Source organism: Arctopsyche grandis, chromosome 6, assembly GCF_051622035.1.
Source record: "Arctopsyche grandis isolate Sample6627 chromosome 6, ASM5162203v2, whole genome shotgun sequence".
NCBI classification, from domain to species: domain Eukaryota; kingdom Metazoa; phylum Arthropoda; class Insecta; order Trichoptera; family Hydropsychidae; genus Arctopsyche; species Arctopsyche grandis.
This window is the reverse complement of record NC_135360.1, coordinates 32,802,505-32,814,997: the sequence shown is the minus strand read 5'-3', so window position 1 is coordinate 32,814,997 and position 12,493 is coordinate 32,802,505.

Here is a 12,493-nt window from a genome sequence, read left to right as displayed (position 1 = left end):
CGTTTATTGTTGTTGAACACTCTGTTTATAGATGTAAAATACAAACATATTACTAGCAGACACGCCCGGCGTCACCCGCGTATACAATTTATAGGAAGGGTAAAATCGAGTACGGAAATGTGTGTAAATATGAATGTTATGAATACGTACAGTTAAATATGATGATGAATCCAAAAGTTGACATTATACCTTTGATTTAATACTCGCAGACTAAATTTAAATAAAAAAAACAATTGAAGAATTAAATTAAAACAATTAACGCGTATGTAAATGAATAAAATTCAAATATTGGGTTTTTTTGAGATCTTCCAGTATGCTTTACATATTTTATTTTATTGTTACAATCAATATCAATACACTCGTCATTACAGATTGCTCCAATGCGACGAGTGTACGTTTTAACGGTCAGAAATACAATATACATATACAATCAGAATACATAGCATATAACAATTAATCAGAAATAATAATCATTGAGACATCTATGGATTATTTTTAGATTTAGTGTACAATTTTATATATATATATATATATATATATATATATATATATATATATATATATATATATATATATATATATATATATATGGAGTTCGGTCTTTCGTGTCATGCGGGGAAGACGTGCTTCTGCGTTCTTCCCGCTATTACTCGCTTAAACCCGGCTATTGCACGAAATTTAATCTAAAAACTTAACCATCTAATCACTTATTTTACTAATTGCATCCTAGTATAATTTAAGTGTAAAAATAAACAGCAAATCGGTCGTAAAAAGCGGTTTTATATCAGTTATTTCGAAAAATTTTGTGCTAATTTTTGTGTCAAATCTGAGCAAAAGAATATACGAACGAGATACATCTCCTTACCTGAATACAAAAAAAGGGTCCTTCGTCAGTCAAGTCGGTCCCACAGAAGCAATAAATCTTCCACATAATTGCTTCCAGCCAAAAATCTTTAACGAACTTTACTTAATAGAATAATAGCAAACAGAAACGGTGTTTCCCAACTGTCTATCAGTTCTTTTTCATATTTAAATTATATTAAAGTAATTCGTGTAATTTTATATTCTTTACTAAAGTTATTATTAAAATATTAAATTGCAAACCGCACTCACATATATAAATCCGTTGTCTCCAAAGAGGCGTCTCACGATAAAGATCTGTAAAAAAGTAGTATAACAATTGCTAATCTATTATTATCATAACTAACTACTTTCACTTACAAAGTAACCCTGTTAAATGGCATGTAATAACTCATAAGTGATCCAAGTGATTCCTAGGATGACTATCTGTCAAAGCTGACCACAGAGAAGAGTCTATGGCGGTAAGAACTCACTCCTTGAATGGAAATCTCTCTCAAGTACCGCCTTTTTCTCAACACATCTTGGATAAATGCGAGAAAAATAATATCCAAACCTCCAACAAGGTAAGAGTGACGATGGATGATAGCTTAGCTAATAGAAACCTGTATTTAGCCACGTACAATGTAAGAACGTTATCGAGTGAAGGAAGTGTGCTTGCATTAGAGAATGAATTAGAAAATATCAAATGGGATATAGTAGGACTTAGTGAAGTAAGACGAAAACAGCAAAACCAAATAATCCTAAAAAGTGGTAACTGTCTCTACTGGAGAGGGCTACCAAATGGTAGAATAGGAGGAGTAGGGTTTCTTATCAATAAGAGAATAGAAAGAAATATTATAGAAATAAGCGACATATCGGAACGTATATGCTATATAGTATTAAGAATCTCGAGCAGGTACACTTGTCAAATCTTCCAAGTGTACGCCCCCACATCTAGCCACCCAGACGAGGAAATAGAAGACTTCTACGAAAAAATACAGGACGCATACGATAATAGCCGTCACCACTTTAAAATAATCATGGGCGACTTTAACGCAAAAATAGGACAAAAGGCAAATACAGAAAGAGCAGTAGGCAATTTTGGTACCGGCCAAAGAAACGACAGAGGCGATCGCCTCATAGAATTCGCAGAACACAACAGGCTCTTTATCACTAATTCATTTTTCAGGAAAAACACCAACAATAAGTGGACTTGGGAGAGTCCTAAAGGAGACAGAAACGAGATCGATTTCATCCTAACAAATGCCCTGCACTCCGTTAAAGACGTTAGTGTTTTAAGTAAAGTAGATATAGGTAGCGATCACAGATTAGTCCGTGCCAAGATGGCCATTAATATAAATTGCGAACGTAGAAAATTAATAAAAGGATGCAGTAACTCTCCAGATTTCGCTCAACTAAGGTCTAGGAAAAAGGAATTCGAACTCGAACTTGGAAATCGATACGGGAAATTAAAACCAGAAGCAGACATCGAGGAATTGAACACTGTAATTAGTTCGGTTCTAACCTCAACAGGTAAGAAATTAGGTGGATTCAGGAAACAGATTAAATTAAGCAAAATTTCAGCGGAAACAAAAAACCTAATTAAGCATAAAAGGAATTTAGATAGGGATAATAATAAGCAAGAATACAATCTAGTAAATAAGGAAATTAAAAAGAGAATAGTCAGGGATGTCAGGGATTTTAACAGCAAGCTAATAGAAAATACCATTAAGAATAACCGTAGCCTGAAAAAGTGCAAACAGGATCTTTTCTTAGGCAAAAACCAAATGATCGCAATCAGATCAGAGAGCGGAGTAATAATTAGGAATAGAGAAGAAATCATAGACAGAGTTTACACGTTCTATGCAAAACTATACGAGAACGACAACGGCCAATTCCCCACTCTGGAATCGACACACGGCCAAAGGGTTCCTGCAGTATTGCCTAGCGAAGTAGAGGCCGCGCTAAAAACTGCAAAGAACGGTAAAACCCCAGGGGAAGATAATATTCCCATTGACTTACTAAAATGTGGCGGCCCCCCCCCTAATTAATATCTTAGCTAGGCTTTTCAGCAAATGCATCCAGAACCAAGCTATACCAGAAGGATGGAATAACGCAACTATCATTTTAATACACAAAAAAGGCGACAAAAGCGATATCAAGAACTACCGACCCATTAGTCTACTTTCAGCGGTCTACAAGCTCTTCACGAAGGTTATTACAGAAAGGCTGAAGAATATCCTCGACGAGAACCAACCTATAGAGCAGGCAGGGTTTAGGGCAAATTTCAGCACAATGGACCACCTCCAAGTAGTTGGCGAACTAATCGAGCGCGCCAACGAATATCAACGGCCATTGTGCCTAGGTTTCGTCGATTATGAGAAAGCCTTCGATACAGTTAGTCATAATGCAGTACTTAACGCTCTAAAAACACAGGGAGTGCCGGAACCCTATGTGGGACTGTTAGCTGCAATATATAAGAATGCCACAGCTTCGGTTAAAATTTTTTCAGGTACAGATAGATTTAGCATAGGAAAAGGAGTAAGACAAGGAGATACAATCTCGCCCAAGTTATTCAATGCGGTGCTTGAGGGAGTTTTCAGGAAATTGGATTGGGATACAGCCGGAGTAAGCATCAATGGTCGCTTTTTGAGTCACCTTCGGTTCGCAGACGATATAGTTTTAGTAGCTCGTGATTCAGCTGACCTACTTATCAGACTAACACAGCTGGACAGGGAAAGTAGAAAAGTAGGATTAAAAATTAACGTAGATAAGACTAAACTAATGTTCAATAGTTATTGCATGCCTGATAGCATCCCCTTAGATGATAAACCAGTAGAAGTAGTAAATAATTATTTATATTTAGGTCAAATAATTGACATGTCTGGTAGTAAAAATGAAGAGATAAAGAGACGTATGAAATTAGGGTGGAGTGCATTTGGACGGATGAATGCTGTTTTTAAATCAAAAATGCCACTCTGCCTGAAGAAAAGGATCTTTGATCAATGCGTTTTGCCAGTGATGACGTATGGATGTGAAACTTGGACACTGAACGCCAAGATGCAAAATAAAATCCAATGCACTCAAAGAAGTATGGAACGCTGTATGCTTGGCATAACGAGGAAAGACAGGAAGCGGAACACGTGGGTGAGAAATATGACAAGGGTAGTGGACATAGTGGATAGAGTGAAGAGATTGAAATGGCAATGGGCGGGTCACGTAGCTAGGAGGATGGACGAAAGGTGGACAAAAGAAGTGCTTGAATGGTACCCGAGAGAAGGCAAAAGAGTAAAAGGAAGACCGCAAGGAAGATGGGTGAACGAAATTAGGAAAATGTGCGGAATGAGATGGATGAGTGTTGCGCAAAACAGAGACGAGTGGAAGCGTGTTGGAGAGGCCTTCATCCAGCAGTGGATGGCGAATGGCTGTAAATGATGATATATATATATATATATATATATATATATATATATATATATATATATATATATATATATATATATATATATATATATATATATATATATAATAAATACGAAATTATAGAGATGTCTATAGAGATATATATAGATTTCAGATTACTGTGCATAATTTTTACAAATTATACACAGACAGATTTTTGTGACAACAGGAAATGATCTAATACCAATTTTTCAGGAACCGTTTCAGCAATGATCAGATAAAATTGGCAAACTCTGATAGAGAAACGATCGATTTGGAGTCACAAAACCCCCAAACCTAACCAGCAGTTTGACGATGACTCGAACCTTCGGTCTTAGTGGTGCTAATTATATACGCTACCATTAAGCCAAACTGCTGGCTTATATTGTTATCATTATAATATATATAAAAATGGACGCGATGTGTATATGTATGGGTATGTATGTATGTGGCAGAACGTTGACCAGTATGGGGATTTCGAAAAAACATATTTTAGAACACCAGGAGTATATGATGTGCTTAGAGATATTTGTATTGTTCATGAACTGGTTTGTATTATTCACATACTTAATATCCATTTGCATACATTTACATACATAATATAGTCGACTAACCAGTAGAGATAAGACACACCATTGATTTGTAGTAAACCTAATTTAATAAGTAGCACCATCGATTTGTGGCACACCTAATTTAATAAGTAAAACCATTGATTTATAGCACACCTTAAATACCGACTAACAAAAATTGTACGACACGTGTCTTGAACACTTCATTGTTTTAAAAAAAGAAAAAATATTTAATCTCTCATTGGAACGTGACATGATAGTATGTATGTATGTACATACTTTTTCAGTGCCCAATAATGTATAATTTATTGACGAAGGCGTAAAACGCGTTGCGTCGTTAAAGTTCAAATTTTCAAATTGGCAAGTTGCGACACCCCGCTCTCCCCCAAGGAGGAAGGTGAAGATGTGACTCGATTGATAATTGCCGTGAACACAATTAACCAAAGTCTCCCGACGAGTGGGTGGGTGGGTGGGTGGTGAACGAACCATTGTGTCTGTCCAAAGTCGTACTGAGAACCAACTTCGAAATCGAATCTGAAAGCAGACGTTACGACACTCGGCACTGTATTGTAATACACCTAGGTGTGTATTATACAGGTATGTACGTACATATTTGTCGTACTCGTAAGGCGTAGATGTATTGCAAGACTACTCAAACAATACTCCGTCAGAATGACTTGCATCGGCGTGTGCGTACGCTGTCGTTTGAAACATCCCTCTGATCAGTTTTTTCAGCCCAGACACTACATCAGAGGCTCTGAACCATTTTCAGGGAACCTACAAGTTGAGGTTTCCATCACTTGTAAAGTTTCCCACTAACGTTTGGCGATTAACGTATGTATCGATTTTCAATATTGTCATACATTTGCTCCATGTTTCGATACATGTCTCATCACGTATGGAGCAAATGTACTACACATCTCTAGATATGTACATTTCGCAATCATTATGATCATGATACAATTCTCAACGTACCTATTTATGAATGTATATACATTAGGCTGAAGTGAAAACACTAATTTTAATATCAAGAAAACATTCTCATAGATTTTAAACAATGTCTTGTGCCTTCAACCAATCGATTTATCTTGACAAAAAGTGAGTTTTTTTCATATCTTTATTTTGAAAACTAGTTTAGATTTTGAAAGTATTAAAAAAATAAGTTTAAAAGAGTCATTTATGTTAAGTTTTGGCTGATTAACGAGAATTGAAAGTAACCGTTTCGCCCGAAAGTCCGCATACAAAATCCGCTGCGCTCGCAATGGGTGTTTGTATGAGAGAAGCGATCTTTTCAGAAAATCGTCATTTTTTTCATGTTCCCGTGATTTTTTAGAAAATAAAAGTCATTGAGAGCTTTCTTAGGTATATATGCACCTTTGATCTGAACATAAAAAATACGAGTTTTATACATATGAGGAGGCCGAAATAATTATAATAATGACATCTTACGTCAACATATAATAGGCATATCATTCTGGCGTCCTTATATTTCATAAAATTTGTTAATTTGTTGGATATTTATGTACATATGTATGTACTCAAGAAAACTTTCAGCGATTTTTTTTCGAAATAATCACGTTAACATGGAAAAATGACGATTTTCTCATCCATGGGAAATATGGCACTGTAGGACCTCTAGAAATATTACGAAAAAATCGTATTTAGATATTTGACATACTGATTAATAATGAGTGTGTTAAATGTCTAATTTTCATTTTATTTATATTCATTTTTATTTTATTTATATTCCTAATATAATATAATATAAGTAGTTAATATATTTAATGTGATTTTTTCTATTACTATTCTAAAAAAAAGTAGATATATGCAAAAACCTACTTTCGTCGAAATAAATCAATTGGTTGGAAGCACAGGACATTATCTCAAATAGATATTTTATTTACTTTTCGTTTCCTTGATACAACGCAATTTTTCCATTAAGTCCATTGACGAAAATCCAAAATTCGCGATTCTCGCTCTAGCCTACAGTCGCGGTTTCGGAAACCGGAACACCATAGAAAAATGTGATTTTGCGTGAAATTTCAGTGATCTTAAATAAAATAAACAATAAAGTCATTAAAATGGTAGATTATATCATAGTGCTTTATTTTAACGACAATCGTTAAAAAAAGAAACAACAACAAAAAAGGTAGGGAGAATTTTAGTCCGACCCGGTTTTTATGACCAAACGCAGTCTCCACAGTTGAATGAAAAAACACAGTTGAGCGTAAACTTTTAATTTTATTAGTCACATGGTATTATTTACAAATTATAAAAACTTAATTAATATTTTGTTGCGGCTCCTTTTAATTTTATGACGGCTTTTATACGGTTAGGCATAGAATCTATTAAGTTTCTTAAAATGTCGATGGGGAAGTCTTCATACCATACTTTTTCAATGGTCTCTTTTAATGATTGATGGCTAGACACATTTGTTTTACTAATCCCATATTTAGTAGCCATCCATAAATTTTCAATTGGGTTTAAATCGGGACTATTCCCAGCCATGTTAATGTCTTTACACCCAATTCCTGCAAATAAACCCGAATCTAAAAAAAAGTAACAAAAATATTTAATTTTTTTGATCGAAATATTATTAATTACATTCAATATCATTAAATAAAATTAATACTCACTAATTTAGTTCGATGACAAGGGGCAGAGTCATCTTGGAATATGACATCATCAGAATTTGAAAGATGGTTTTCCATTGATGGGATAAAACTTTCTTCTAGAATTTTTTTATATGCTATTCCGTTAATGGAATCTTGCACAAACTGTGAGAATTCAAAATGGGGAGCTACAGAAATGAATTGGGCTGTAGTAATTCGTTGACCATACCGGTGACCAAAAGCAAAGAAAAATAGCATTCATATTTGCCATACTGGGAGGTCTGCAATCTGCAGCCCATATGGATGACAAAAATAGTATGAATATGTATGTACTATACTGGGAGGCTGCAGCCCGCAGCCCATATATATGGACGAACCGCCACTGACATACATACATACATATCTATGTATGTAACTCATCTCGTTGTTGCATTTAAATATTGTCATCTCGTTGTTGTATTTAAAATGAATACAAATACCCACCACAGTTAAATGTTCTTATTAACAACAGTCTTCATGTTGACGTACATATATTTATTGTACATTATATATGTATCCCTAGACTCGCAACCCCCCTGTATAGCATCTCCATATTTTACAGTATTTCATACTACCTTAATATACATACAAATATACACTCATTATTTTTACGATTCACCGCGATTTATTGCTTGATACACACATATGTACATACTTGTGTACGAGCATCGCGTCGTATTTCAGTCCAGGTTCCAATTATTCAGCACTTCATCCCGATGCACTTTGGCGCATGTTTGTCCTATTTTGCCAGGATAGAATGTTGGATTTTCATCGGTAAACATGCCATAACTCGTGCAACGGTAATTTTACAGCCTCGCACGTTATTGGATAACTCCCGACTCCGGTATGCGGTCAAATTTGACAATGAACATTTCCTAAGCCTATCCGTCTCTGATCGTGTGAGTATGTCATTCGCCACATTGTAAGGCATTCAACATTGCACTCAAAATTTATTCATTGATATTATTGTTTGGTATTCATTATTCAAAACACAGATGAATAAAATTATTTCTATTTATTTCCCACTGCCTTTTTACAGGGTATGCTAGGCTTTGAATCACCATCTTCGAGAAGAATTATTGCCATTTCCAAATATTTCTTTGGAGTATTAAACGAAATTATTGCCCTTAGATTTTATTGGAATGTAAATTTTGGGCGCCTGAATGCGGTAGAGCTTTGCGTCATCGTTTACTTTTTCAACCTATTCCTGCGAAAACGTCTACTTTCAATAACTCGTCTCTTGTAAAGGCTTTCCGGTTCCTTAATGTGAAAGATGAACATTTGAACCTGTTCAATTGTCATGTTGGTGAGTTGGTCAGTTTCATGAGATTCAACACAAGTCTATTTAAATGAGATGAATGATTATAATATTTATTGTTCTTTTCTTTTTTTGTAAGACTGGGGTGACACTTTGGGGCAACCTGTCAGGTTATATTGGTCATATTATTGTTATTATTATTATAAAAATAGTAATACAATTAAAAAAAGTAGTTTGAAAGGAATGCTAAATTCCGCCATAATTTCAGGTCGGGTTGTTCTCCGCGGTTGTTAAGCTCCGTCATCAGCCCGGCGTTGCCCAATTATTTTTATCGTCTTCCATTTTATTATTCAGACTGCGTTTGACGTGGGAGATGCGGTTGAGTCAAACAGGAGATAGGTACCCAGTCGTAAAGCGAAATGGTTATCCACATTTTGAAAGGCGAGCAAGCGTGACCCAGAACGAGCAAAGGGGGAGACCGCTTACTATATATATTTCGGGACGTTCAGATTCACCGACGATGCGTCTGAAACCAAAAACGCAAATATTATATATATGTATGTATGTATATAAGGTATAATAATTTTATTTGCAATAAGTACCTGTTCGTCGAAGGGTGAATTTTGTCCGTGTAATATTAATAGGCTTAGCATAATGCCGGGTATGGACGGGTCGTCGGTTGGTTTAAACCGGAAACGATTACGTTTATTAAAGTTAGTTTCGGTGGGTAGTGGCCTTTTGGCCGGCGATGATCCCACGAACGCACAGGGGTCACCCTTTATATTAAACTCCGGGCAAAACTCTCGTGGCTAATTTAAATATGATAGTTAATAACAGTGGTGTAGTGCTAAATAAAAAAGAACCAGGTCGGTGTTTAATTTTTATGACCCCCCCCCCCCCCCGCTTTTTTCCTTACTAAAAATAAAGTTGTATCCTAATATTGGTAGTTGAAAAAATCAATTAATAATTAACAAATATTCTTAAGAGGGCTGAACAGCAGCGCCTTGTCCATACAAACGTACTATACTTCTCCCTTCCTCAATTATGGCACTAGAGAAATTATTATTTAATATGCTATGGATATCCACCATTGGGGTGCATCTATCGTTTTATTTTTTTTTGATTAATTATTTAGCCGCCAAACATCTATAAAATCGCCTAAAAAAATACGCCGATAGATGCACAGAAAGAATCTTTCTCATACCGATGATGATTTTTTTTTAAAAATTGGTCCAGTTTTGGAGGAGATAATAGGAGAATACGAAACCTCGATTTTGTCAATTTAAAATACGTTTTATCTGGTCGAAGCGCAACTGTTGCATTCACTCAATATATATATTGATATATATTGTCGCATTCACTCAATATAAACATACACTCAATATATATATCGAAGAAAGGAACGGTAACAAAATTAAGGTTTCGGGTGTACAGCCCTCTTTATTGTTGAAATTATGATATATTTTTTTATATTTTACAAAAACTTCCATAATGCACCCTCTTCAACATCAAATTTTGCAAAACTGGTTTTGTGTGTCAACAGCAACATTTGCCTTTAGCAATGCTAAAATCATTAGCCAGCAGCATAGCTCGGTCGTTACGCTTCTGCTTAGCGTCAAGAAGGTGCCGGGTTCAATCCCTGAATGAAAATGAATTTTTCAGAGTATGCTGTTGGTCAGACCTGGATTTGTGACTCCAGGTTGATCGTTTCTAATCAGAGTTTTCCAATTTTTTCTGATTTCATTGTTGAAACGGTCCCCGGAAAAAAAATTGGCTAAAAATCCTTCCTACCTACTATGTCACCACTATTTGTTAAGTTTGATTGATGTATAATAAAATTTATGTACAATTCATAGATGTCTCGTTAATTTGCGAGTTTTTCAGTGTCTCGCAATTCAACGACTTGTAATAAAAATGCTGCATTTGTATTTGTAATTGGCCAGGAAGGCGCATTGGGATTTACCTGTAAGGCCTTCCTGGTATATATGTAAATAAATAAATAAATGTATGTATGCATACATGTGTCAAAAATCATCTATCAAATTTTAACATGTGCATTTAGAGATGACTATTCATTAAGCTGAGTTCCCTCATTTTATCTATCCTCAAGTGCGTATGGTCAATAGTTTTGTGGCTTGTGTGGTTTTAGATAAAAAATCCAATAAAGTTCATTAAACGTCTTTTAAGTTTTGAATGTGCTCAAATTACTATTCGATTGTGGTCATCAATTGTTAGAACGAGAGTCTGCTCACAATATTTGGAATACAAAACTTTATGTGAAATGTTAGTCAAAATATTTTTTAATTGGACTCGAAAAACAATGTTTATATCAATTTAAACAAGTGCCAGGGTGGCGACCTGGCTCAAAAAGAAGTACCAGATCGGTGACCTGGCCCGACTACACCACTGGTTAATAATAATATCGGCCCGTTGACATTGAACGATTGATTTTTTAAAAGTATTAGTTGTCACGGAATTTTTTTATTTGTCAGTGAGAAATTTTTAGAGACGCTCATAAATATAAAGCAATTCACTGTATCGTGCGAAAAGAAAGTTTTACTTACAATAACAAAAACTTTCGTGAGTCAAATCTGTTAGTAGACAAGTTTATGAGCATCCACCACGGCAGACAAATTTGTAGAAACTCATAAGCTTTATGTACATAGGTACTTGTCTATTGACATACATATGTATATATTTATCTGGTTTGGTGATTATTCCGCAAAAGTGATTTCGCGCAAGTCACTAAAGCCTCGATCATGGAACATATGACACCCAAAAACTCCATCGATCGAAAGCTACACAAGCGAAATATTGTACTAACGAGAACTCGAGTGCCACATGTTCCGTGATCGTGATTTTAGTGACTTGCGCAAGATCGCTTTTTTTATTATTACTAACCTCTTAGCTTGCAAACGATTTGGTTGTGTGACGAAGTTTGGGTTCTTATCCGATCGTTTTCAAACTTTGCCATTTTGATCGGTTTGGTCATCAATATAAGTGGAAATGGTGAAAAATAGTCGTAATAGACACGTTTGAAAATATTGCATCTTCCTTCATGGTGAGGTCTATCGTTGACGGTGACGTCTATCGTCCACACTGTCCCATTTATCCACACTGTTCTGATCGTTTTTTCCTGTTTTGCTTCCCTCTCGCTATGGCAGATTAAGCACTTTGCCATACTCATGATCAAAGTTGATGAGAATTGGTGATTTCTGAATTAGGTTTTTTATATATTGTCTTAATTTTATTACAAGGGTTTTCTTCTATGTTTGACTTCGCAAACGAATGAGCTAAATTTCCTACGGTCTTCCGATCATTTTGAAACTTTGCCATTTTGCGTGTTTTGGTCAACGACGGAAATTTCAATATAATTGAAACGCATGCCGGGTTCAGCTAGTATCTTAAAACATTTGCATCATAGGTTCTCATTATCTCTCATATATATTTTTACTTCACTCATTGGTTATATATTGAATGTTAAAATGTTTATATTATAATGATGATTCGATATGCTTGTTATGGCCATATTTGTACCTCAAACTTAACTGTCATTGTGACATTTGAGATTGTGACTGACATCGCGCTATACGAATCGGTCGAACTTTTTGTTTTGTTTTCAACTAGTTGACATGGGATGGGGTGCATCGAAATGCCTACAACGTCTATTTGGTCGCATTATTGCGGAATAATCCGTTTACGTATGTATAACGCCAACTCTTCATACGTCTAAA